Source organism: Bombina bombina, chromosome 1, assembly GCF_027579735.1.
Source record: "Bombina bombina isolate aBomBom1 chromosome 1, aBomBom1.pri, whole genome shotgun sequence".
Lineage (NCBI taxonomy): Eukaryota > Metazoa > Chordata > Amphibia > Anura > Bombinatoridae > Bombina > Bombina bombina.
Window position 1 is genome coordinate 993,475,109 of NC_069499.1, and position 27,325 is coordinate 993,502,433.

Below are 27,325 nucleotides of genomic sequence, written 5' to 3' on the forward strand. Positions count from 1 at the left end.
ATAAACACGTGTAAAGTAAATTGCATCTGATTGAGAGAAGGGAAATGGCTGTATATACAATAATAGAGTTGGAGAGGGAGCCGATGGCCCCTGTTTTCTTTCTTTTTTTTTTTTTTGATAAAAGATTGTGTGTTTTTTGTGTGAGTGTTTAGATTTAGTGAGAAAAAAAATAAAAAACTTACCAACAATATAAAAACTTAAATTGAAGTGTAGTAGAAGTTAATTTACTTTGAGCATTAGACTGGTGATAGCATGTCTTGTTTTGAATTTAACCTACAGATGATTGGAAATGTACTAGTGTTGTTTTTTTTTTTTTTCCTTCTTCTTTTTTTTACGCATGGTTAAAATGCTTCTATCGGTTATGTATCTTATATTAAATACCCTGCGTGCTATAATGAATATGTAACTTTAACATAATTCTTTTTTTTCTGTCATTAACCTTTTATTGTTATTATATTGTTGGTTTATAAATAAAGACTTAAAAAAAATATATTATTATCAGGTATTTGTAGAGCATAATTTACAGATATTATAGCATTGATATAATAACACAATAATATTTGTATGCAAAATCACAGTATATTAGGATAGTCTTATTAGCAGGTGCATGTAGATATGCAGAAATCTACTCATATTCATAAAACCATACAAAATATGATATCATGAGATATAGAAAATAAAGGTGAATAATCCACAAAAGTCTCCACACTCAGTATTCAAATAAAATCCATATTTTATTTCAAAGGCATCTAAAAACATGTATACCTTCACAGAAAGAAATGGGATGGAAAAATCTGTCCAGCCAAAAATACGTCTGACCGGTTTCGGTCACAAAAAGAACGTAATCATAGACATACAGAGAGGCACAGGTGTGTGCTATTTAAAGCTAAAAACAGCTATGTGATTGGATAAAACCATTGGCATCAGAATTGAGAGGAATTTAAAGATACAGAAACATAATGAATTAAAGAAAAAGAATGGAGTTAATCATCTCATAAATAGAATATATATATATATATATATATATATATATATATATATATATATACATTCAATTTGTTTATATACTTGATTTGTACACATCGATAAACATGCTGACTGTCTTAACCTCAGCCCTTATGTGCACTAGTTTAAACAAAAAACAAAACTTGGAATTATAACTCCTCCCAATATAGGATTAGGGTATCCTCCAAGAAACTACATGGCTTATAAATATATGAGCACTAATTGTGGGCAAAGAGGTATACAATCAACTAGGATTTATCAATGAGTTACAAATAAATACAAAGAACAATCTATACATGAGATAGAATAGGAATAAATGAAGTGGACCTAGGATATATTTACTCATTTAGGTGCATACTCTTATAGTCGCCTTCACCATAGCATAAATAGATAATATTTAAACAGAAACTAATACTTGGGGTATTGATCCATCCCAATAAAGTATTAGGGTGATTCCAAGACAATTGCATAGTTAAGAAGTAAGCATTAATATGTAGAGGATCTAGGGTCCTAAGGAGTAACTACTAATTTAGAAGCTTAACATATAGACACATTTATGTGATCTAGGTATATGCAGAAAATACAATTAGAATAGTTGATCGTACAGAACATAGTAGCACACCTAGGCTATAGCTGATACCATAAAAACCCAGATGTTTAAGGAACCTCAAAGCCAGGTAATTGTATATGCAAGTGATAGTCAGTATAGACCTTATAGAGGGGAGGAAAATGTAAAGGACCAGTCAACACATTAAATTTGCATAATCAACAAATGCAAGATAACAAGACAATGCAATAGCACTTAGTCTGAACTTCAATTGAGTAGTAGATTTTTTATAACAAATTTCAAAATTATGTATATTTCCACTCCCCTTGTATCATGTGACCACCATCAGCCAATCACAAATGCATATACGTGTAGTCTGTGAATTCTTGCACATGCTCAGTAGGATCTGGTGACTCAAAAATTGTAAATATAAGACTGTGCACATTTTTTTTAATGGAAGTAAATGGGAAAGTTGTTTAAAATTACATGCTGTATCTGAATCACGAAAATGTAATTTAACCTGAGTGTCCCTTTAATGTTGCCAATAGTTGATAATATCATATTCCGAATTGAAACCCACTGGAACCAAGCTCTTTAGCTTAAAGATCCAGTAGATTTCCTGGCAACATAATATGGACAATTCCCCCCCCCCCCCCCTCTAGCTGGTTTTTGGATCTGCTCAATTGCTCTCCAACTGAAAGTGCTAACATCTTGGTTATGCACCTCCAGGAAATGTCTGGACAAGGCTGAACATGGTCTTTCTTTCACCTGATATATATAAGAGGTGTTCCCTAATACGTGTGCCTACATCCCTAGTAGTCCTTCCTACATAGTATCTATGGCATTGTGTACATTCAATCAAATAGATAATAAAAGTGTTTTTGCAATTAACACAACCCTTTGTATCTATTATTTCCCCTGTATGAAAAACTCTAAAAGTCTTTCCAACATGAACATAGTCCCATGAGGTACATGTACGTCTCCCACATTTGTAGATACCGTAACAATGTAACCATGTGTTCTGTGATGCACCATCTCTAAGCATACTTAGGGATAAGATATTGCCTAAAGTAGCACTTATTTTGACTACAAACATGCAGCCATTTTCTATTGTATGTCTTAGTTTCTTGTCTCCCATAAGTATGGGTACATTTTTATTTACAATTTTACAGACCTGATCATATTGGTTTGAATATGAGGTAACAAACTTGGGCTTCACTTGTGTCACTTGATGTGTCTGTCCTTTTACTACTCTTCAAAAGGGAACTTCTATCCATTTTACTGACTACATAAAAGGCTTTTTCCCACTGTATTTCTTGGGTACCCCCTATATTTTAACCTGTGTTTTAGGTCCATACTCTCTTCAAGGAAGACATCATTCTTAGTACAATTGTGGCGTAATCTTAGAAACTGTCCCTTGGCAATGCCCCTGAAGACATGCCTAGGGTGGTTACTCTTTGCATGTAATAAACTGTTGCCAGCAATAGGCTTCCTATAGAGAGAAGAAACTGGGTAGTCCCGTGAGAGAGATGTCCAAAAAGGACACAGTATCTCTTTGCCACTCATGCGTAAATTGTAAGCCAACATCATTGGTGTTTAGAAGTTTAACAAACTCATCTGCTCTTGCTGAGTCAGCTGACCATATTAGCAACAGATCATTAATGTAACGCATGTATTTAACAATACATGCTGATGAGTTGACGCCAGTATTTCCATAGACGTGGGAACGCTCCCACCACCCCATAAAGAGGTTGGCATAGGAGGGCACAAATTTAGCCCCCATAGCAGTCCCACATCTCTGGAGGTAGTGACGTCCTTGGAACATAAAATAGTTATTCTCCAGCAAAAATCTAACGGCCAAAACCACCAATTCTTTCATCTCTGGTGTCAGGTCTGTGTATAAATCCAAAAAGAATTCTACAGCTCTGAGGCCGAAGTTGTGGGGAATGGAGGAGTATAGTGACACAACATCCACAGTTAGCCAGCTATACCCCTCCTCCCACACAACTTCCTCCAATTGACTCAGTACATGGGTAGTATCCCTTATGTAGCTTGGCAACATTGGGACCAGAGGCTGTAAAAAATGGTCAACCCATTTAGATGATTGTTCCATTTGGGATCCAATTCCAGCCACAATCGGCCTATCCTTAACGTTAATCAAACTTTTATGCACCTTAGGGAGGTGGTGGAAGATGGGGACAATAGGATTGGATACCAATAATGATTTGGCTGTCTCATAATTCATCAACCCATACTCCAACGCCTCATCAATGAGATGCGTTAACTCAACACCAAACCTCTTAGTAGAATCTCCCATAAGAGGAAGATAGGTATCAGAGTCCTCAAGTTGACGATATGCTTCGGCTACATAACTGTCCCTATCCATGACCACGACGCTTCCACCCTTATCTGACTGTTTAATGATAATACGATCATTACTCTGAAGGCTAGCAAGAGCTGCCTTTTCATTTACAGTCAGATTACTGTATATGGACCAGCAGACGTGGCCATGGATAGGTCAGTCAAGTCCTCAACCGCCCTCTGATGGAACACTTCCAGGGACTTACCCCTAGCTTGCAGCGGGTAGAAAGAGGATTTGGATTTAAAAGTGGGTATAGTTGTATTTAACCCAACTTCATCCATAACTCTCCCTTCAAGATGGAGACCCTCTAGCGAAACAAGAGCACAAGTTTCACTTAAACCAAGACTATTACATAAAACATGTCTGTGTGAAACTGTACTCGAATAATCTCCTGTGCTAGAATTGTTGAAATATTTACGTAGAGTTAAATCTCACACAAGTTTGTTTACATCGAGGATGGTTTGAAACAAATCAAAGCTCCTTGATGGAACATACCCAAGACCATAACTAAGGACTCTACGCTCTGTTTCAGTCAAGTAATAAGTAGAAATGTTAATCACCATTTCTACTGATACTTTCTTTATTTTTGATTCCTTACCCTCTGTGGATATCTGGGTTGCTCTTGTGAACCCCCTTGTGCATTCTGGGTAGTGATCTCTATGGGCCCTCCCCCCTGGAATTGTCTTTGGGCCTTGTGAAAAACCTGAGGCTTCGAATGCTGATCCAAAACCAAAGTGTTAGAATATTGATTCATATCCTTTAGGCCTTTTGGTTCCACATTAGTCTTGGGCCGTGCACCCTGATCCTGAGGACCCTTTAAAATACCTCTATTAACTCCTTATGTCATAGTATACTGAGTAGATGTTTGTAATTGACTTATAGATGTTGAAGACTGTTCATCACCAGATGTGCTCTCAGATGTGCCCTCAAAGCTAGAGGCAAACCTATCCTCATCAGAGGCATCCACCTCCGAATCAGAAAACGTAACTTTCTTTGGGGGCTCATGTGTGATAACCTGAGTTGGTTGATTTTTATTATTTTTATTATAGTAATGCCTTTTATTCCTATTTTTATTCTTATTATGTTTATGGGTATTATTGCCATTGTTAAGTTGGTCTTGTGTGTTTGGCGACGATGCCAGACATATACTATGCCTTGTGCATAGTCCTTCTGATCTCTCAGAAATGTTGTATGTTTTGTTTGGATAACTATTTTCTTAGATTGTTCAATAGTTTGCTTGAAAACAATGTCAAACCTAGTATATACATCACAAGCTTTAAACTTGTCCATATCGGACTGCAAACCAACAATTTTTGATTTTACTTCAAATAAAAGAAAATCTTTATATTCAATAAGAAGAGAGATTAGAAACAAAGAACAATCAGTTAGAGCCTGGTTCCAGCAACTAATAAAGTCCTGATCTTTGATATCATAAGTGGGGAACTTATTTAGTCTTAGTCCCCTGGGCACCATTTTCAAATCTAGGTAGTTGGTCAGAATCCACTTGTCCCATTTGAGCTTCTGTTATTTAAGCTTTAAATTTTCAAAATCCTGAAAAAGATCCCCTAGTTTAGTTTTTGGGGAATCATTAATGAAAACATCCTCTAAACTAAGAAAATCAAGATTGTCCTCATCAATTTCTTTCAAAGACAGAGACTCCATCTCCAATGAGATATAATTAGAATTCTGAAATACAGAACTCAGATATAATTAAAGGAACATTTTAAAAGTTGATAACTGATATTTAAAGGGACATTCCAGTCAAAATTTAAATGCACATAGATTAATTACATCTTTGAATAGAAACATATTTGCAATATACATGTATTGACAAAAATGCTTCTAGTAAAAGTTATCACTGTTTTAGTGTTAAAGGGTCAGTAAACTCAGACGTAAAAGCTAACGCTAACCTCCTCTATATTCTTACATTAGAACCACATTGTTAAATTTGTAAAAATATTAATTCTAACATGTTTTATAAAAATGTTAATTATTGCAGCCTAACCGTTAATCAACGTCCGTTCTCCAACCCCTCCACAGCATCTCAAATGTGGGCGGTATAGACCGACTTTGTACTTCCCACATGCAAATGATGCAACGCCCAGTTTTCTTCCCACTGAATACATTTGGTGCGTGCTCTATTATATACAATCTTGGAAGCATCGATCGCTTGCCATGAACGTAGGATTTTGGGCATGCGCATAACTAAGAATAGAGGAAACCAGAAGTAGATGATGTCATTGTGCGCGCGTTCACATAGCAGGTACATAGTGCGACAGATATCACCACTATAGGTTGATAGGTAATTCTTCAAATAGAGGGAAAAAAGCAGCGGTCATGGAGGCGGACAGTGAATACACAAGGGGTAAGAGTTTGAGGAGAAAATATATAGGATAAAAAAAAACTTTTTACAATTTGATGAATTAAACTTATGGTAAATACATGTTGTACATGTAATTTTGATGTTTAAATCTCGGAGTATACTGTCCCTTTAACATATTTCTCTGCACATGCATGTGATGCATAGCTAGATATTGGCACTGCACCCACATTTTAAATACTGCAGCTGCTCAGATCATCACTGGGGTTTGTATAATGTCAGCAATTAACAAATCGAGTCATTACCAGATGGTACAAACACTTTAGGTTCTCTGAGCAAGTAATGTGTTTAAAATGCTGGTGCACGGTGCATACTTAAATACACTTTTGAACCAGTTATAGCTTTTATTAGAAGCATTTTTGCTAATGCATGTATATTATAAAAATGCTTCTGTTCAATACCGAAACGCACCCATGTGGTTTACAATTTTGGCTGGAATATCCCTTTAACACAAAACCCTGTAATTAGATGCTTGGGAAAAAAGAACAGCATAGAACATAAAACATTCAGCTATGTATTAAAATAAGACAAAATAACATGAAGACTTTAATGCACATGCACTAAAATGAAAAAGGCTATAAATGTCTGTGTATGTATAGAAATACAATAATAGAATACAGAGCTATGAATGACACATATAGGAACATACTGAGATAAGGGTGCAATGACACTAAGGCAGTTGGTGGGGGAGGGCCTCTGACCGTGGATGCCACCTCCTGATCACGTGGTTCTTTCTACCTCCCACGTGGTACCAATCTTAGGCCTATCCAGACAAACCCTGCCCACAGTATGTCTGACAAGTGGGTAGAGCCGATGCCTAGACACCATACCTAGTGGGCATAGCCATAATATGCCGCTGCCCAATAAAATTCCAGATACTAGGCGTGATTATATCTTACTAACGAATCACTTTTTTAAGCCATACCCTTCTACATATGACCACGCCCATTTAGGAAGTGCTCGTGCTGCAGTAGAGGGTCTTGCCAATGAGAAGAAGCAGTGGGAGGGGCGTTTGTTGTCTGAGCCACCAGACGCCACGCCTCCAGCGCCGTCTGACAGAATCGGGAGCGCGCAAGGGAGAGACACGGACAGACTGACTAACCGGCTTCGGACACAGGTATTACATGTATGGGGCATATTGACTGTGTATTTGACCACAGTGCACAATTGTTATTTTTTGCTCTGTTTTGTATGTCACCATGTGAGTAAGAGCGTATAAATCTACCCGTTTTTCCCATTTGAGGTATAATTTTGTTTGGTGCTTTGCGTCTGCTTCCGTAGGTGCTTTCTGTTGGCTCTTATTTACCTGTTGCCTTAGGTTTATTACTGCAGGTCTTGACAAACCCGGGAGCCTGGTAGCCGTGCTTCGTAGACTTTTACCCCTTAGCTCATTGTGACTACATCCATCTACAAAAGATCATTCTTGCCTACTTAAAGGTGTAGTTGTCTCATCCTTCTGGATATACATTTGTCAAGCTATGTATTGTACATTGCATATGTCTGTGTGGTAAACAGCAGCTATATATATATAATGTATTTATTTGCTGTCTGTGTGTATATGGGGGTACTTATATGTACATAACTGTGTACGAATAAATGCGTGTGTGTTCTACGGGACTATATATGTGTATAGGCTGTGTTTTGTGTATATGTTATGTTTGTATGTAAGTGTGTGTATAGTTTAATATGTGCTTGATGCTTTATTTTGTATAGAGTAGCTTATGTATATGTGAGGGGTTTTCTGTACAGGTTACATTTGTATACTGGTATCAGGTACATTATGTGTATTTTTTTTCTGGGTTATGCTGATACTTTTGATAACTGCTTCAGCTGTATGAGAAATAATAATAATAATTATTTATTTGTAGTGTGCTAACATATTTTGCATATATACATTATACACATTGTATACTGTTAATTTTTCTTAACCTTAGAAGCACAGGAATAATAATTTCTCTGTATAGATTTATGTACATTCCATGCAGGGTTTTTATTCCTTTACTGTATCTCTCATTTTCATTTGCACCTTAAAGCTAATCAACCTATTTAAACAAATTTACTACCGTTTCGCTAAAGGAGTATGTATGTTAATTGTGTGTGTGTGTGTATATGTGTGTGTGTGTATATGTATATATATATATATATGTGTGTGTGTGTGTATTTATTCTCTTTTGGCCCTCACAGGGCACTGAATGCTGCTTTGTAGAGTGGTGTTTCAGAGTGCCAGGGATAACTCCCCTCCCCTTTCCTTCCTCCCAATTTCACCCTCACCCAGTCTCTCATTTCTCTTTCCTCTCGACCTCTAATCCTCTTCAACCTATCCCCATCATTCTATTCCCCTCCCCCATTTCCCTATCTTTTTCCTCCCATATCTATTGCCTCCACCTCCTCCCCCCTTTTCCCCTATCTCACCCTTTCCCCCGTCTCTTCCTTTCCTCTCCACCCCCCCTGCCTATAAACTCCAAAAGGGGAATTTTCCAGCTGGTATTTTCTACTGCGTAAACAGCCATCTCCCCTGGAGACAGGAGGGGTAGAGGGCAAATTACTAGTTCCTAGACCCCTGGTTTCTGATTGAGAGACAGTATTTTCACTCAGACAATACACAGGGGTCCCTGTCACTTAATGTTCTCTCTCACAGTGGCTAAACGAGGCACGTGGAGAGTTCTGGACATATGAATGGATTTGTTCTTAGAGGGTGTGTAGACACAATTAGTGTCAGGTGGGAAAAGTTAGGGGCAAGCAACAAAATATTGACTGTATGTAGGGAAATTGGTACATTGTGTATACAGTATAATATGTTTACTGTATGCAGTCCATGTTTAGTTCACTGAATGTGCGCTGGATGTTTTGTTGGTATACCCTGTTTTACAGTCTGTGCTATGTGCGCACACTGTGTATATGCTAGTTATGTTTTCTGCGTGCATACTTAATATAAGTTAGAAATAAATGCTCTGTTTGTGTGTGTACAGAGGATATGTTCCTTGTGTATTCATGTTTAGCTACCATAGTTGTGTCCAGTATGTACGTGTTCTCTGTGCCCTGTGGGTCAAGTAGTTGTGTTTTGTGTACATGCTTTATATAACTTAAATTTTCATTTCTTGTGTACTGTATGTACTCTAGATGTGTTGTGAGTTTACACTTTATATGCTCTTGCTGTATCCTGTGTGTGTGCATGCATACTCTGTGTCCTGTATGTATGTTGTGTTTCTATCTAGTACGCTAGTCTAAATATGGTAGTTTAGGGGCTAAATAAATGTTAGCAAATTTAGGAATAAGCAAGAATATTATGATGCCAGATCAGGGTTTGTATATACAAATATGTGTAAAATAATAATAAACAAAATGTAGGGAACCAGAACTGAAATTCTAAGATCTTTATTTTTCTGTCTCTTGGTATTTGTGAAGCCCTTAACACTGCATGCATAGCCTAAGGGTTTTATTTTAGGTATACCAAATTTATACTCTATATTCTATAGTTTTTCTACAGTATTTATGATAGGTGTGACTGTGTTTTGTATAAGTTGTGAAGTCAATTTACATTAGTCTGGATTCTCAGCCAAGATGTCACAGTCCAATCTAAGGGTATCATGACAAATATGGACTTGGAATAAACAATTCACAATAGCTAATGGTTTCTTTCTTGAATATTTTTAGTGAAGCAAATTGTTTTATATTACCTGTAGTTTGTTTTGTCAATTACCTTTTATATATCAATGATTCCCAACTTTCATATTCTTTGTGTATCGGTCTGTATTTGCAAGGTGTGCTGTATATGTTTCATACTAGCTTGTGTATGAGGCCTCACTGTGTACCTGGGCTTCCCTTATGATTCTCTGTCTTATCCTATTACTAATATAACATTATTTCAGTGTTTGTTCAGCTGAAACATTTTTTTTTCTTTTCTTATTTACCAGCAGTTTTATATTAATTTTAAAGAGGGCTATTAAAATACAAAGATAATAAAGCAGTATGTAATTCTGTATTCTCTTATATAGTTTTTTTTTTAATAAACTACTACAGCACCAGGGACTGGCCCAGTTTGTCATGCAGTGAATGTGATAAATTGGGAGGTTTGCAGCATGTGCTCCCAAGCTGAGGAAAGTGGGGCACTGGCTTACTCCATGTGGGGCAGATATCTGGGACAAGTTGCGTGCTGATTATTCCTTCTTTCTTTAGCAGTGTGTTACTGAGAGTGCTGTAACTTTGCAGGCTGCAGCCATTAGGAAGTAAATATACAGTAATAACATTATTGAGAAACTAGGAAATTCTTAATCTGTCCGTAGGTTAATGCTGTCACAGTTATCAATTGCTTTAAGTCATCCCAACTACAATTACACTATATTCTGCAGCATATGACAGATTATGTGCTTTATGTTCACACTTGCAGCTCCATATCCGACCATCCTAGCAGGCCTCCACATGCACATACCCTCTCACAACTACCTACACTTCCCCTCCCTACTTTTCACATTTCCCCTGCTTGTTTAAAGCCTTCTTACTTCCCCCACACCTGTATATCCTACGGGAAATCCCAGCTTGTGGTAAAGGTCTTGTAGGATTTGAATGACTGAGTATTGACCACAGAGAAGCTAGTGGTCTCACGTCAACATGACACTCGCTATCAGTCCTCAGGCACAGGATTCTCCTGCATCTCTGCTCACAAGGATCCTAGAAATGACCATTTAGCTCAATGTATGATGGCTGAAAAAATACCAGATAGCTTCCTTGAATAGTTATCATTTATTTATACCTAGGAGTGATGTATACACGGTTGGTTGGTCTGTCTACTACAACATTGGTAAAGATGGACAGAATCTCTTTGTAAATCGTATATGTAATCTTTTGTAGCTTTAACTATTTCTTAAATCGTTCTAGACTGTTGTGGATATGGAGTTTTAAATTAGGCTTTTTTTTAGCCTCATGGAGTTTAGAATTAAATGAAAGGCTTACTTGACAGCATGAAAGGTCAGTCCCTGGTTTATCCTTGCTATATTATGTAGTTTGGGAGTGGGAAGGCGAATATCTATTTTGAGTTGATTAAAATTGTATTTTCTTTCATTATTTGTAGTTATATCCAGAAATATGGCAAATACTCAAATTGTGTGAGGTACCGCATCATGAGTCACTACAGCAATCACTGAAGAAGAACATCTTGTTGGTAAGTCTTGGTTGTAATATTTATATAAAGCTCCATGCTTATGTAAACCATCCAAGGGATAAACTATTTAATAATAATAATAATTAATAATAACATTTGCTTATTAGCCCATTGGTTGTGTCTCTTCATTTTGCAGTTTACTTTATGTGAAATCTTGACTCAACTAGTTTACACGTTATTGATAAAATTTGCCCTTGTTTGTATTAGTTTACAGTCTTTTGGTATAATGGGAGAAACGGTTGTAAAGCACTTTACATTCTAGTAGTATACATATAAACCATGTTCCTAGATTATTATACTTTATTTATTAAGCGCCAACATATTCCGCAGCACTGTCCATGGATACAATTCATTTAAATAAAACAATACAAGACTTGTAAGAGACAGGACAAAATTTACAAACACATACAGGAGGAATTGAGGGCCCTATTCCCGTGGGAACTTACAATCTAGAAGGGTAGGAGGTTGAGAAACAGGAGGTGAGGACTGCAAGATTTGGAAAGATGTTAATACAGAGTTAGATGCGGGAAATATTAGGTAAGTGAAATTAATTTATTATTGAGTTGAGTGGTAGGCTTCCCTGAACAGAAAAGTCTTCAGGGAGCATTTAAAGGAAGAAAGAATTAGAGCAAAGCCTGACAGCACGAGGGAGAGAGTTCCAGAGGGTATGTGCTGCATGACAGAAGTCCTGCAGTCTAGCATGGGAAGAGGTGATAGTTGCGGATGCAAGGAGCAGGTCATTGTTGGATCTTAGTGGACGGGCTGGAGTATACTTGTGTATTAGAGAGGATAGGTAGAGGGGAGCAGCGTTGGTGAGAGCTTTGTATGTAAGGGTGAGAATGCTGTGAATGGGGAGCCAATGAAGGGACTCACAGAGAGGTGCAGCAGATACAGATCGACGGGAAAGGTGGATCAGCTAGATGCTTTTGATCCTGTGACAAACCCTGTTCCAGTGAATTTATGGTCTAGTGTTGCAATACAACTATTAGGTCCCAGTATAGCCTATGGTGCAGCAGCAGGGTCAGGGGAAGAAAGGGACAGCACTAGAGAGAAATAAAATGCATGCACTCTAAACGGGGTATAATGAGAAATATAGGGGGGAAAAAACAAAATAAGCAACACATTTTCTTTATAGCTTGTAGTCTCTACCCATGTATATTTACATTACAATATGATTTAATAGTTCATAGTTAAGTCTATTTCTTTTAGTAACACCTGTTTTTAGTGCAACATGCGTTTTTGTTTTTGTTGTGGTATGGTATGTGTTGCATGTTGGTGGTTGACACGCTGCAAATGCTTAGCACCCTTTCATACTCTATTTAGCCTGTAGACTTACTCTCTATGCTGGAGCAGCATGGTTTCCGTTCATACGGGGAGAGCCTGCCTGTTTTACAACAAGACAGGAATAAGTGGCAGTGCTAGTTGTTGTTTGAAAGGAGGAGATATGGTAGCTCCTCATTCTGTCAAATTTTCTTCCATGTCACAATTATGGGCTGGGTTCTAACCAACAAGTGCTAGTATGGGTAACCCTTGCCTAGTAGTATAATGTTTATTATCTATGCTGATTGTGTAGAAAACAAAATCATACATAAGTGAGACCACACAACCAGATTCATCATTTGGTTTATGGCACCAGATGTTATAAAGTCTTTGAGATGTCGGTGTCTCATGTCATACATGATGATGAATGTGAAAAGTAATTGCCATCTGCTCTTTGGGGGCGCTATTCCTCCGTTGCTCTTGCTGTAAGTGTATCTCTGTTACAGAGGCAGACTGTACTGCCATTATGGACAACATTGAATGGGGAATGTGTAGGGTGTGTGCACTTTAAAAAATAATGTACAGATGGTCCTCAAAGGTACCTAATAACGAATTGATAGTCCAATGGATCTCACTGAGGGAGAAATCCCCTTTCCCCCTCAGTGCTATACAAAAAAGAATGAGTGACTGGTGACACACTTTTTAGAAATAGTTACAAAAAAAATCACCACTTGTAGGTTGTGTTCAGATTTCCGTAGACTTCGCTTCAGCAGTCCCTTCCAGCTTGCTTAAGTGCAACGTGGACCCCTTGCATGTTTTCTCACTGATGCACAAGTGCCTGGATTGCTGTTTCTTGTCTCTGGTACATGATGCACAGATACAGTGTCTTGCAGCGTCCTCACTGTCCCATTTCCTTGGATCTGTCTTCCGTGACTGTTAGCCCCTCTTCCGCATCTTTCCTCATATCACATGCTCACTAACAGCAAGGGTTCGGATATACAAAAGAAGAGTTATTAGGAGCAACAGGGATAGGGTAAAACATATAAACCTAATTTGTTATTTGTCCAGGGTATCCAAACCCGGAGGATAAGATAGAGATACACTATCAGACAAAAAAATGGCTGACCGGTTTTGGCTACTGCCTTATTCCTAGCCTGCTTAAAAAATGCAATACCTTGCAAATTTGTAACCCTGAGTCTGACCACCCATAGGATAGTGGGATACACACACCTGCCTTTCCTTATCCAATCGGGCTCTTTGTTAATCTTACCAGTTCTAAGCTAACTGACAACTGATATGAGCTACTGTGCCGATCACTTTGTTACTGATGTTTTAACTGTGTGAGTGAACTTGGATGCTTATTTTTGTAAGCATAAAATACCGTACTAAAAAGTAGCTATGTTCCTTTGCTGTTGCTCGGCCGGTGTCAATTACTATTCGCAAGACACTTCCCCTTTACTCCAGGGCTCGACAAACCCAGGAGCCCGGGAGCCACTGGCTCCTAGAATTTTACCCCTGGCTCCTAACTTTTTGGGTTATTCTCCATATATCTATATACAAATCCAACTGTCTGGCTCCTAAATATTCTTACTGGCTCCTAATTTTTGAACATATTCATCAAGCACTGCAAGTTTACTCTATCAGCATTGTTTCATCAATGCCATACAGTATTAACTTGAAGGATGTGTCCTCTATCGTGCAGGAAGGATAGTGTATACACAAGAGAAAGTAGAGACACAAGGGAGACACAAAAATAGGTAAAGTACAGTTTCAAATATAGCTTCAAACAATAGTCCGTAACTGAGGACAAAATAAGTGGGAGTGTTATGCAAATAGAAGAGCGTTCTGGCCAAGCTTATAAGATGTTTGAGGGCCACTAACAATATCCAATGTATAACACTACACTACAATATACACACCGATCACAGGCAGCGCAAATATAAGTAAATATGGGTAAGGTTTAAAATAGGGGAAGCTAACAACCGCCACTGTTTAACTGTTGTAGCATAACTATTTATTTGTTCAAAATGTGTAGGGTGATTAATATATACACAACTGAGATCGACTACGTATAGGTGTTTTGAAGTTTTGTTGAGGTACATTGTTAAGCAGTTGCTAATAGCTCAGGTTTGCTACGTTAAATGAAGAGCCGGATTGGATAGAGTAAAGGGGGAGTGTCTTGCGAATAGTAATTGACACCAGCCGAACAACAGCGAAGGAACATAGCTACTTTTTAGTACGGTATTTTATGCTTACAAAAATAAGCATCCAAGTTCACTCACACAGTTAAAACATCAGTAACAATGAACTGATCGGCACAGTAGCTTGATATAACTCATGTCAGTTGTCCGTTAGTTTAGGACCGGTACGATTACCAAGGAGCTCAATTGGATAAGGAAAGGGACGTTTCCTTTGGGCGGTCAGACTTGTGGTTTTAAATTTGCAAGATATTGCACTTTTTAAGCAGGCTAGGAATAAGGCAGCAGCTGAAACCGGTCAGCCATTTTTTTTTTGTCTGATATTGTATCTATGTTTTACTCTCCGGGTTTGGATACCCTGGACAATTAACAAATAAAGTTTATTTGTTTTACCCTATCCACGGTGCTCCTAGTAACTGTTCTTTTGTATAGACTGTACTGCCATGTCCCCTAGTTTTGATTTTAGACTCTTGTTCCATTTAGCAATATGTCTGCGTTCCTGTTCTGTAGTTGCATTTGGCTGTCTGTACTCCTGTGTCTCACTATTAACTTAGTAAATTGCATGTGGAATTCTGCTTTTCGTTATTTTTCTATGTCACAAAGTTACCAAAGCTTTTCTGTTTGCATGGAGCAGTCTCACACTATAGCTATGTTTTTATGTAGATGTGTGGCTCTAGGCTTGCAGGTGGCTGTTTGTAATGCCTTGGTGACTTTTTTTTGTTGGGTATTTGTAGGTGGGGTCCATAGCTTTTTACTGATTTGCATGGTATCCTTTATTTGCTCATGACAGTCTGTTTATATATGATGTCTTGTTATCTTTGCCCCCTTGACATAGTCACTGCTTGCAGGGAACAAATGGTCTGTAGCTGCAGGAGTCTCATTTAACCCTTTGGGTGCTAAGGTGATTTAATTTTTCTTTTTTTTAAAGTTTTTTTTTTTTTTTCTTTTTTTTTTTTTTATTTTTTTACCTTTTTGTATTTTTTTTTTTTTCTCCAGATCCCCAAAACTTATGCCGTTGGAAAAGGTTAGGCGATTACCTTTCCAACGGTGAGTCTTGGGGGTCTGTAGCTGCTTAGATGCCTGCGATACAGGCATCTAAGCAGCATGCCCCCATTGCCTATACTTTGTATTGTACATTTTTAATAAAGTTGCACGGTGACGTCATCACATCATTGAGCGTGACGTCACCACACAAAACGTGAAGCCCCATCGATGCCTGTCACTATGCAGGCCTAATCGCCGTAGTCTGAGTCGTCGTTAGCACTCAAGGGGTTAAAGGGACAATACCGTATATTTCCCTCCCATTTAATGTCTTCACAGTGATCCACTTTATCTGCTAGAGTGTATTTAATTATTTCTAAACACCTTCTTCTTTACCTTTATTTTATAATTTGAAATAAAAACTATAATGAAAAGTTTCAATACTGCAGTAATTACTATGTAAACACTGTTCCTTTAAGAGGATATTTTGATCTCTGTCATATTTAGTAGGTTTCTGCAGTTTCGCACTTTACATGGTGTGTCAGACCCTATTTGCTCTTTGCTTCACCGTATTGGTGCTAATACACTTTTGTGGGTGCGGTCTGTGGGGCAGTTTGTACAGCTCACATACAGTATTGGTGTAGTGTCTCTGCTGCCTGTTAATTCATAATGTGACAGGATAGTCTCCCACTCACTGGCTGCTATAAATGATATGAAAAGCACATGGGGGCCCATTTATCAAAGGGCTTGCGGACCTGATCCGACACTGCGGATCAGGTCCGCAAGACCTCGCTAAATGCGGAGAGCAATACGCTCTCCACATTTAACATTGCACCAGCAGCTCACAAGAGCTGCTGGTGCAACGCCGCCCCCTGCTGACTCGCGGCCAATCGGCCGCCAGCAGGGAGCTGTCAATCAACCCGATCGTATTCGATCGGGTTGATTTCCGGCGGTTCCTGTCCGCCTGCTCAGAGCAGGCGGACAGGGTTATGAAGCAGCGGTCTTTAGACCGCTGCTTCATAACTTGTGTTTCTGGCGAGTCTGAAGACTCGCCAGAAACACGGCCCTTCAAGCTCCGTACGGAGCTTGATAAATGGGCCTGATGGTGTGCACTGCCTTTTGACATGGTGAGTATAGAATTTTAACAACCTTTATGTCTTCTTCCTCCTGTTGCTGCTCTTAATATGCTGATTTTCCTTCTCAGTGGATGTTAGTGAATTAGTGATGCCATTTAATACATCTGTTATATTTTAGTAGCAACAATTCTGGTATCTTGCTGCAAAATATTTTAATATATAACTGTAAACCACATAGTGAGAAAGTTCACTAGTGCCAGTTCTTTAACTTGTGTGGGTAAATGTTTTAATCATTTTTAATTTACTAACCCTCAGTGACCTCCTTTAGAATGAGGTAAGTGTATATTTTGTCTGGGGTTTCTCCCTTTTGTATCTTGAAAGTGTTCCTGAGCTATTCAAAGCATATTAGATACCTATTACTTTTGTATAAAATTGTGTGCTTGCCCTATGCTCCCTGGCAAGGCCAAAAAGCAAATTTGGTAACTTAGGTTTTCTTTAAAATGCTGCATATCAAATAGATGATTCAAGCATTTGCATAATTTAGAAGCACGGTTAAAGGGACAGTCTACTCCATAATTTTTATTGTTTAAAAATATAGATAATACTTTTATTACCCATTCCCCAGTTTTGCATAACCAACACTGTTCTATTCATATACTTTTTACCTCTGTGATTACCTTGTATCTAAGCCTCTGCAGACTGCCCCCTTATTTCAGTTATCTTGACACTTGCATTTTAGCCAATCAGTGCCCTCTAACAAGTAACTCCAGGGGTGTGAGCACAATGTTGCCTATATGGCACACATGAATTAATGCCATATAGGTGTGAAAAACTGTCAAATGCATTCAGATATGAGGTGGCCTTCAAGGGTTTAGAAATTAGCATATGAGCCAACCTAGGTTTAGCTTTCAACTAAGAATACAGAGAAACAGAGCAAATTTGATGATATAAGTACACTGGAAAGTTGTTTAAAATTGCATGCCCTATCTGAATCATGAAAGTTTAATCTTGACTAAACTGTCCCTTTAAAGAATTTTACGTGAAGAGTGGGACAGGCACAATTTTTTACACAAAATCAAGAGGTTTTTAAGGTCTATTTCAGTTAAACCTGTCTAGATGTAATTCCTGAAGTAATATGTTTCCTCTCCTCTGTATCTAAAAAAAATTAGGCCTGCCAATGTATTAGCACGCCCATTATTGCGGATTTAGATTAGTTAATGGGTCCTCAGAAACAACAGAACACTGAATGTCCGTTCAATTGCAAATGTTCTTCAGTAAAAGTTAACACTGCTATTGTAATAACGTTTAATGTGCATGACACCCACGGTCGATATGGCTGTAGGTTGCTTGTTCCTACATTTGCCTGCCGTAATTCTACTTGTAACACCACTTGTGGAAGAAGAATTGTGCATGTGGTTTAAGTTTCAGCAGCATCACACGTGTGTGTATGTATGTGTGTGTGTATATATATATATATATATATATATATATATATATATATATATATATATATATATATATATATATATATATATATATATATATATATATATATAGTATATATACACACACACGCTTTAAAAGTTATCACTCTAGCAGTGTTAAAGGGACATGAAATACAATTTTTTTTTCTTTCACGATTCAGATAGAACATATACATTTTAAACAACTTGTTTACATAATGTTATATCTACATATATTATCAAATTTGCTTAATTCTCTTGGTATCTTTTGTTTAAGAAGCAGCAAGGCACTACTGGGAGCTAGCTGAATGCATTGGGTGAGCCAATAACATGAGGCATATATGTGCAGCCACCAGTCAGCGGCTTCTGAGCCTATCTAGATATTCCTTTCAACAATAAATACCAAGAGAACAAATCAAATTAGATAACAGAAGTAAAAAGGAAAGTTGTTTAAAATCACATTCTCTGTCTGAATCATGAAAGGAAAAAAAAATTGGGTTTCGTGTCCTTTTAACTTTTACAGAAGCACATTTGCAATTTAATGTACTGTATATAGCAAATATTGTTCACATTTTAATTTATTTGCACTGTATTTATCTCACGTTAATATGCCTTAAATCTGTGTGTCTGTGTAGTTCTATCTATCCATTGTTTGATTGTATATTTGGTGTTAAAAATCTTAATGCAGAGAATAGCTTGACTGTTGGTTAATGCTGCTTTACAGTCTATAAATAGATAGCTACTGCACTCTATTGGACAATAAAGACAATTTGGATAGAAAATGGCAGGCGAGAGAGAGACAGGCATAATTTTCAAGAGACAGACAGGCTGTCTATTTAGATTGAGAGGAAGATGGTTAGAAAAGGAAGTGACAAGCAGAGAGTCAGACATACAGGTAGGAGAGGAGTGAAACAACCTGAAAAAAAATTGTATGATATAAATATTTAAAAGAAACACAAAACAACCTTGTAATAACAAGACTTGCCTTATTTGGAGGAGCCAATCAGTAGTTGTTACTGGAGTAGACAATGCATGCCACTGTTTAAAGTGAAGGTAAAGTTATCGTTTACTGAATCAAATATACAATTTCTCCCTATCACCTTATAATAGTCGCTAAGGAATTTTATTTTTGTTTTTCAAATATTTGTGTTTAAAAAGTAATTTCCAATTCCCTACCGTTTATCTCCCGAATCCTCCCAAGCCCTACTTCCTCCTTAGGCATTCAGCGGTCCCACCCGTTCCCAAATGCGCGTGCACAACCCCAAATTCAATTGCGCATGCGCTAATCGCCGATGGTCCCATCCTATTACTTGACAATGCGCATACCAGGTGGATATCCCCACAGACTACGTCATCTCTCTTTACAAACGCATTCTATAACCTGTTTACACACGCCTTCTATAACCTGCTCAAGTTGTCGATGTGCCTTGTTACCTGTCTGTACGATCAGAGACAGGAGCTGCATTTATTGCAATGTATTGAAACGTTTCTTAAAAACATCGATCTATTAACTTTGTTTGCCCAATGTACTATAGAATCTATATTACAATTGGGCAAACCGAGTTGACAGGTCGATGTTTTTAAGAAACGTTTTAACGATATCAATAAATGCAGCTCCTGTCTCTGATTGTACAGACAGGTAACAAGGCACATCGACAACTTGAGCAGGTTATAGAAGGTGTGTGTAAACAGGTTATAGAATGCGTGTGTAAAGAGTCATGACATAGTCTGTGTGGATATCCACCTTGTAGTAGGAAGCGCGCAGGGTTGAGAAACCTATTAAAAAGTCATTGGCATATGCAGTGACGAGTAAAGGGGTGGATGACGTCGGTTGATGGCCGACCAACGGCCGAAAAATCAGTTGGTTAAAAATAACATGTGATTGAAAGGAAAAAAAATATTTTTTTTACAGGTTGTATTTGGGAACAAATAGAAATCAAATTATAAAGGTAATATATTTAAATATAATGATTTATATCAAATATGATGAATGAAAGTCATATTATTTTTAAACATTTAATGATATTATAGATAGAGATGAGGTTAACTTTACCTTCACTTTAATAAAACATCCAATGTTTTGTATTTCTTTATCTGACTACCTCTGCTGAGGCCATTTAGGAAAAGAGATGTAGAAGGATTAAAGGGACACTGAACCCACATTTTTTTTCTTTCGTGATTCAGATAGAGAATGCAATTTTAAGCAACTTTCTAATTTATCAATTTTTCTTTGTTCTCTTGTTATCTTTATTTGAAAAAGAAGCCATCTAAGCTAAAGAGCCAGACAATTTTTGGTTCAGACCCTGGACAGCACTGTTTTATTGGTGGGTGAATTTATCCACCAATCAGCAAGAACAACTCGGGTTGTTCACCAAAAATGGGCCGGCATCTAAACTTACATTCTTCCTTTTCAAATAAAGATACCAAGAGAATGAAGAAAATTTGATAAGAGTAAATGAGAAAGTTGGTTAAAATGGCATGCTCTATCTGAATCACGAAATTTGGGTTCAGTGTCCCTTTAAGCATGTGAAGTCTGCAGTGAGAATTTCCAATTCTCAGAATTGGGAAAACCCCTAGTTTTCAGAGTTTTAAATTGCATTAATAGGAGAAAAAATAAATAATAATGATATATGTTTGTATGTTGCAAAGTTTTTTTTTTTTTTTTTTGCTTAATTAAAAATTTTATATTTCAGTCTCAAGGTGTTGCATGTTCTTTTAAATTCCAGTCCGTTTATGGTCTTTGCAGACTGGAATTGAACACCTGTGAGTCTAGCTCACAGTCCGTAGACAGCAGAAGAAGGAATATCTAGGTATAGAGCAGATTTTAGTCTCCTTGTGCATAATTATTTTTAGGGCTGCAACTAACGATTATTTTCATAATCGATTAATTGGCCGATTTTGTATTTTTTTCAATGAATCGACTAAAAAAAGAATCAATAATTGTTTCCTATATTTTTTTAAAAAAAATCCACATACTGAGTGTTACAAATATAAAGTTCAGACTAAAACTTTACATTAACACAACTGTTTGTCCAATTTTTAAGCAGCAGAGCACATTTGTATAATTAAGGAAAACAAAACCGTAAACTGTTTGAAAAGAGGTAGAACTAGAAACAAGTAGACTGTCACTGTTTTTAACACTGTTATTCACTCATTCAGAAACTTTGCATTGAAATGCAAAAATCTCAACATGTACACATGCTCCTGGCTAAGGCTGGTTCTCTGTTTGCTGCTAAATGGCCTGCAGTAGAGAAAAGGCACTCAGATGGTGTTGAGGTGCTTGAGATGCATAAGTAGGATTTTGCCAATTTCGCCAAAGTGGGATATTTATCTTTGTTAGCTCTTCACCAATGCAATTGTTTTCCACCTTGGCAAGGGGCCTCTCAATAAAGTAAGCCTGACTTCATTCTAACATAAAAAATATCTAGAATATCTATATGCAATGGTAAATAACCAGCTGTAAGGTTAGGGGGAAAATATCTAGTCCTCTCTCTAAAAATAACAGCGTTATCATTATAAAGGTTGAATCTGGTACATAGCATAATTTTATAAAAAAAAATAAAATTAAAAAGCGCTAAGGACTTTATATCAATAACAGGACAAAGCCTTACACATTTATTTATACAGTACATATAATCAGCAATATCAAGCAATCAGCTAATAATTGTGCAAACAGATAATAGTGCACATCAATTTAATTAACTCCCATCAATCTAGGGCTAGATGTAAATAACAAGCTCGGCACTATATCATGTAAAGCATAGTCCAAAATCACCTGATTTAATATAAACAATCCTAATGATGACTCCTATTATTTCTGGGTTGCACATAAGCCTGGAGTAGTTGTAAACTTATACTGTCCTGAAAAAGTGAAGAGTAATCGTCTGTAGACGTCCTTTAGGCTAAAGGCCTAACCATAAACCACAATACCAAGTGCAGGAGCTCATCGGAGTGAAGCAGCTGGTGCTGTGCACAGACCAACTAATTGCAAACCAACTAATCGATTATGAGATTCGTTGACAACTATTTTCATAATAAATTATTATCGATTATGATGATTAGTTGTTGCAGCTCTAATTATTTTTAATGGGGCATATGTTGAGTCCGGAGGTAGAATTCAAGTGATCCCCACAGATCTCTCAGAAGAGGTATGCATTTTCCTTTGGAGTATTGTATCATTCCTTACTTTTTTGCAAGTAACATATCTTGGAACATGCTGGCAGTTCATGAATAAAACATTTTTGCTAGAAGTAATTCTGCTCTTGTTTATCCTTATTTGATTTTCTGCTGTATGATTTCGGCCACAGCAGTTTGAGACTTATGAACCTACCTTTAGTGTTTAATAGTTCTGAACACCAGCTCGTCTTCCAAACTTGCAACTCCTTATTTTGGGAAACCACTTTTATGGCCCACTTGTTGCCTCAATGACCATATTTTAGTTCACTACAAGCTAAAGAAAAAAAGAATACACTTGTTAAGCACTCCCAGACAAACAAAGGATATTCTTTTTTCCAACATCTCCTGATCCTGTAGATGATCCGTTGGACGGAGCGATCCAGAGCAGTTGATCATACATATTTGAAATGCCTGATTTTTCATTTACGTTTGTCTCATTAAAACTTTTACCCTTAGAGGGAATGCATGTGTTCTTCTTTTTCAGCATCTTAAGCACTCCCAGGTCGATTAAATTAAATTGTGATAACTCTATTCAATCCAAGAGTAGAAATGGGGAAACAAGATAATTGACTAAAATTAAAACAGAGCTTTTATTGGGGTCCTAAATAAAATAGGAAAAATAATTAAAAACACTCATAAGTGCCGACTGTAGTAGGAAGAGATTGGCGTAATATGATATTGATCAACAGTAGTGCACCCAAGAAATAATTCTATTCAAGGGTATCACCAATGTTGGCTACATATATATGGGTCAGCAGTTAGTTATTGACCCAGAAATGATCAATTATTATTAGTTTATGACCACTTTGTAGCAAATGATAGCTCAGTGAGCAAAAGAGCGGAGTATTACTCGTGTGTGAAAGCGTGCACAGAGACAATAGGTTGTAATGGGTCAAATATAAATGTGATTAAATACTACCCATATAATACCTTCCTACTACAGTCGGCGCTTATGAGTGTTTATGGTTATGCCTTTAGCCTAAAGGACGTCTACAGACATTTACTTTTCACTTTTTCAGGACAGTATAAGTTTACAACTACTGCAGGCTTATGTGCAACCCAGAAATAATAGGAGTCATCATTAGGATTGTTTATATTAAATCAGGTGATTTTGGACTATGCTTTACATGATATAGTGCCGAGCTTGTTATTTACATCTAGCCCTAGATTGATGGGAGTTAATTAAATTGATGTGTACTATTATCTGTTTGCACAATTATTAGCGGATTGCTTGATATTGCTGATTATATGTACTGTATAGATAAATGTGTAAGGCTTTGTCCTGTTATTGATATAAAGTCCTTAGCGCTTTTTAATGTTATTTTTTTAATATTTTTAATAAAATTATACTTTCTGTAATCGACCTGGGAGTGCTTAACAAGTGTATTCTTTTTTTCTTTAGCTTGTAGTCAATTCTATACACACAGCACCCACATTAAGGCGTACACACAGGCCAAATAAAGATAAGACAGGTCTTGTATACATATGCAGTGCCATTGGTATTTCTTCTAATTCACCATATTTTAGTTATTTAGTACAACATTTTCTAAAGAAAAATTCCAAAATTAGTCTCTCTTTTTCTCACAAAACATTAGCGAACATTACTCATTATGTCAGGTTTGATAGTGTAACTGCCCCCTTTATTTATTGCCTCCTTAAAGGGACACTAAACCCACATTTTTTTTTTCTTTCATGATTCAGATAGAGCATGCAATTTTAAGCAACCTTCTAATTTACTCATACTATCAATTTTTTTCTTAGTTCTCTTGCTATCTTTATTTAAAAAGCAGGAGTTTAAAACTTATTAGCTAGCCCATTTTAGGTTCAGCACCCTGGATAGCGCTTGCTTATTGGTGGCTACATTTAGCAAACCATTAAGTAAGCATAACACAGGTTCAGAACCAAAAATGGGCCGGCTCTTGAGCCTGACATTCCTGCTTTTTAAATAAAGATAGCAAGAGAACGAAGAAAATTGATTATAGGAGTAAATTAGAAAGTTGTTTAAAATTGAATGCTCTATCTGAATCATGAAAGAAAAAAATTGGGTTTAGTGTCCCTTTAACAACCATTTGCCCCTACTTCTACACACTCATTCACTCTGTCCCTCTCTTGGCTCCCACATCCTAAGATTAAAATTTGTAATACTGACTTTTTACTTTGAAAACAAACATTGCACCCACTTAATTCAAGGCCTTTGTCAAAATATTCCCCCACCCACCCCCTTTACCGAAGCAGGAATTGACGACTCTTCTGCTCTTATCTCTTTCTATTTATGTCTATTGGACTTTTGTGCACCCGCACTGTGAAATTCCTTGTCTCTCTCTCCGTCAGACTCGCCCTCTACTTACAGAACATCAGGCTCTTCCCAGAAAAGAATCTGCTGCATACAACCTACACCATTCCCATTTTTCCTTGTTTCTTCAATGTTTCTCTTATCCATTTTTTCTTTAGTCTATAAAGTTTTCAAATTCTGTTTTGCATAATGCTGAACAAAGCTACTTTACATACTTACATAGGGACTTTTATTTAATTATGCATAGTGGAATTTTTTTCTTCTTCTTAAATATTATTTTAAACTCCACCACATTTCTGCAATGGAATCCTTCTCTTTCTATATTTCTGATTTATAGTATTTAAAGGGTGGTAGCACCAGGGTATTTTTTTGTCTATGTATATAATCTTGAAATACAGATAATATTCAATTTATATAGTATTAATTAAAAAACAAAACGCCTGTAACATTCTACACAGAGATTATTTTCTGGGGGGATTTCATAGCTCTTTACGCATTTTATGACAGCATGTATGCTATCTGGCTGCAGTGTTTTTGTAATAATGTTTATGTCAATGCGCTACATAGTTGCAAACACTGCTGCCATGCTGCTAAGCTCAACCAGGATTACTCTTTAACAAAAGATACCAAGAGAACTAAGCAAAATTGGTAATAGAAGTAAATTTGAAAATTACTTAAAATTTCACTCTAACTAATCCAATTAAAGGGACAGTCTAGTCCAAAATAAACTTTCAAATAGGGCATGTCATTTTAAACAACTTTCCAATTTACTTAATCACAAATTTTGCTTTGTTCTCTTGGTATTCTTAGTTAAAAGCTAAACCTACTAGGTAGGCTCATATGCTAATGTCTTAGTCCTTGAAGGCCGCCTCTTATCTGAATACATTTTGACATTTTTTTCACCACTAGAGGGCTTTAGTTCATGTGTGTCATATAGATAACATCAAGCTCACGCACATGGAGTTACCTAGGAGTCAGCACTGATTGGCTAAAATGCAAGTCTGTCAAAAGAACTGAAATAAGGGGGCGCTCTGTAGAGGCTTAGACACAAGGTAATCACAGAGATAAAAAGTATATTAACCCCTTAATGACCACAATGTACCCTGTATGTCACTGGTTGTTAAGGGTTTTTTCAGGACATAATAGCACAAGTCTAGCAAGAACACGCTATTAATGCACTCCCTCCAGCAGGCTTTGTGGAATAGAGCAGTCTCAACGCTGGTGGCAAGACCGCGCTATAAAACATTCAAGTCCCAAAAAAAGGCCAACGACATACAGGGTACGTCGCTGGTCCTTAAGGGGTTAATATAACCGTGTTTGTTATGCAAAACTGGGGAATGGGTAAGGTATTATCTATATTTTTAAACAATAAAAATTCTGATGTAGACTGTCCCTTTTAAGTTTAATTTTGACTTTACTATCTCTTTTAAATGCTTTAAAAAAAACAAAAACTTTATTTTGTATGCAGATCTTTTTGAAGTGCAGTTCTTTATTGCTGACATAAACACAGTGTGTGTATGTATGTATATATGTATGTGTATATATAAAATATATATATATATATATATATATATATATACACTTTTAAGTGACATTGCACTCAAACGTTTTAATGTGTTTGAAAGAACTGCACTTTAAACATGTTAAACAGTTTTTACTTTTTCTGCTGCTGCCTTCACCTCCGTTCTTCATGTTGCTTTCTACCTTCTCCCTCCCTGCTGTTCTTCTTCTGGTTTACCTGCCCCCTCTCTGTTCTGTGAAGTTGACATTAATCCTTTGACTCTTTAAAGCAAGTTCTCTCCCACCCAAATCAAGTCCCATTAGGGTGTGTAGAGGGAGGGTGCAGGGGGTAGGCGGGGTGTGACCCCTTTGATGTTTTAGCCCTGTGGAATGTTGCTCAAATGTGGAATCTTTAAATGAGGAGGGAAAATGCATCTATTAAAAAAAAAAAAAAAAAACACCCCACAAAATCTCAACAGAGTGCATTACCTATAAAAGGTGTGTAAATAACACTTGCTCATGGCTGCTTGTGATGTAGAATTGTCGGGGGGGGTGAGGATATAAAAAACAATCCAGTCATAAAGCAGGAACTATCCTGAAAGTGGTGAGGTTTATTGAGGGGGATATTAGATGTTGGTGGCGTTGTGGACTGTAGCTATTTGAGCGTTAAATGGTAGGTTTCTATAAATAGTGTTGTGTAGCTGTGGAAAGAGTTTTAGTTGAAGTTTAGCAGGCTTTTTAGTGAATAGTGGCTCTCAGGAGCAAGAACTGAAACCGTACAGTGTAGGAGTTATGTCTTGTGTTATGTTAATGTGCTCAAAGCAGTGGCCAACTGAAACAGACAGTCTATCCAATGTCTATAACTGTAGTTTCACGTAGTATTAGTCATTCTTACTAACCATTAGTTCTCAAAAGATGGATGCATA

General features: G+C 37.1%; 1 protein-coding gene across 1 annotated transcript in view; it reads left to right on the top strand.

Annotated features, from left to right (window-relative positions):
- Positions 1-7,364: 7,364 nt before the first annotated feature.
- ZBTB46 (zinc finger and BTB domain containing 46) overlaps positions 7,365-27,325 on the top strand; it is a 134,879-nt gene continuing 114,918 nt past the window's right edge. Inside the window, exons 1-2 of the mRNA XM_053711924.1 lie at positions 7,365-7,411; positions 11,363-11,452. The gene's annotated coding sequence lies outside the window, so the exon portion shown is untranslated. The remainder of the gene's footprint in view (positions 7,412-11,362; positions 11,453-27,325) is intronic.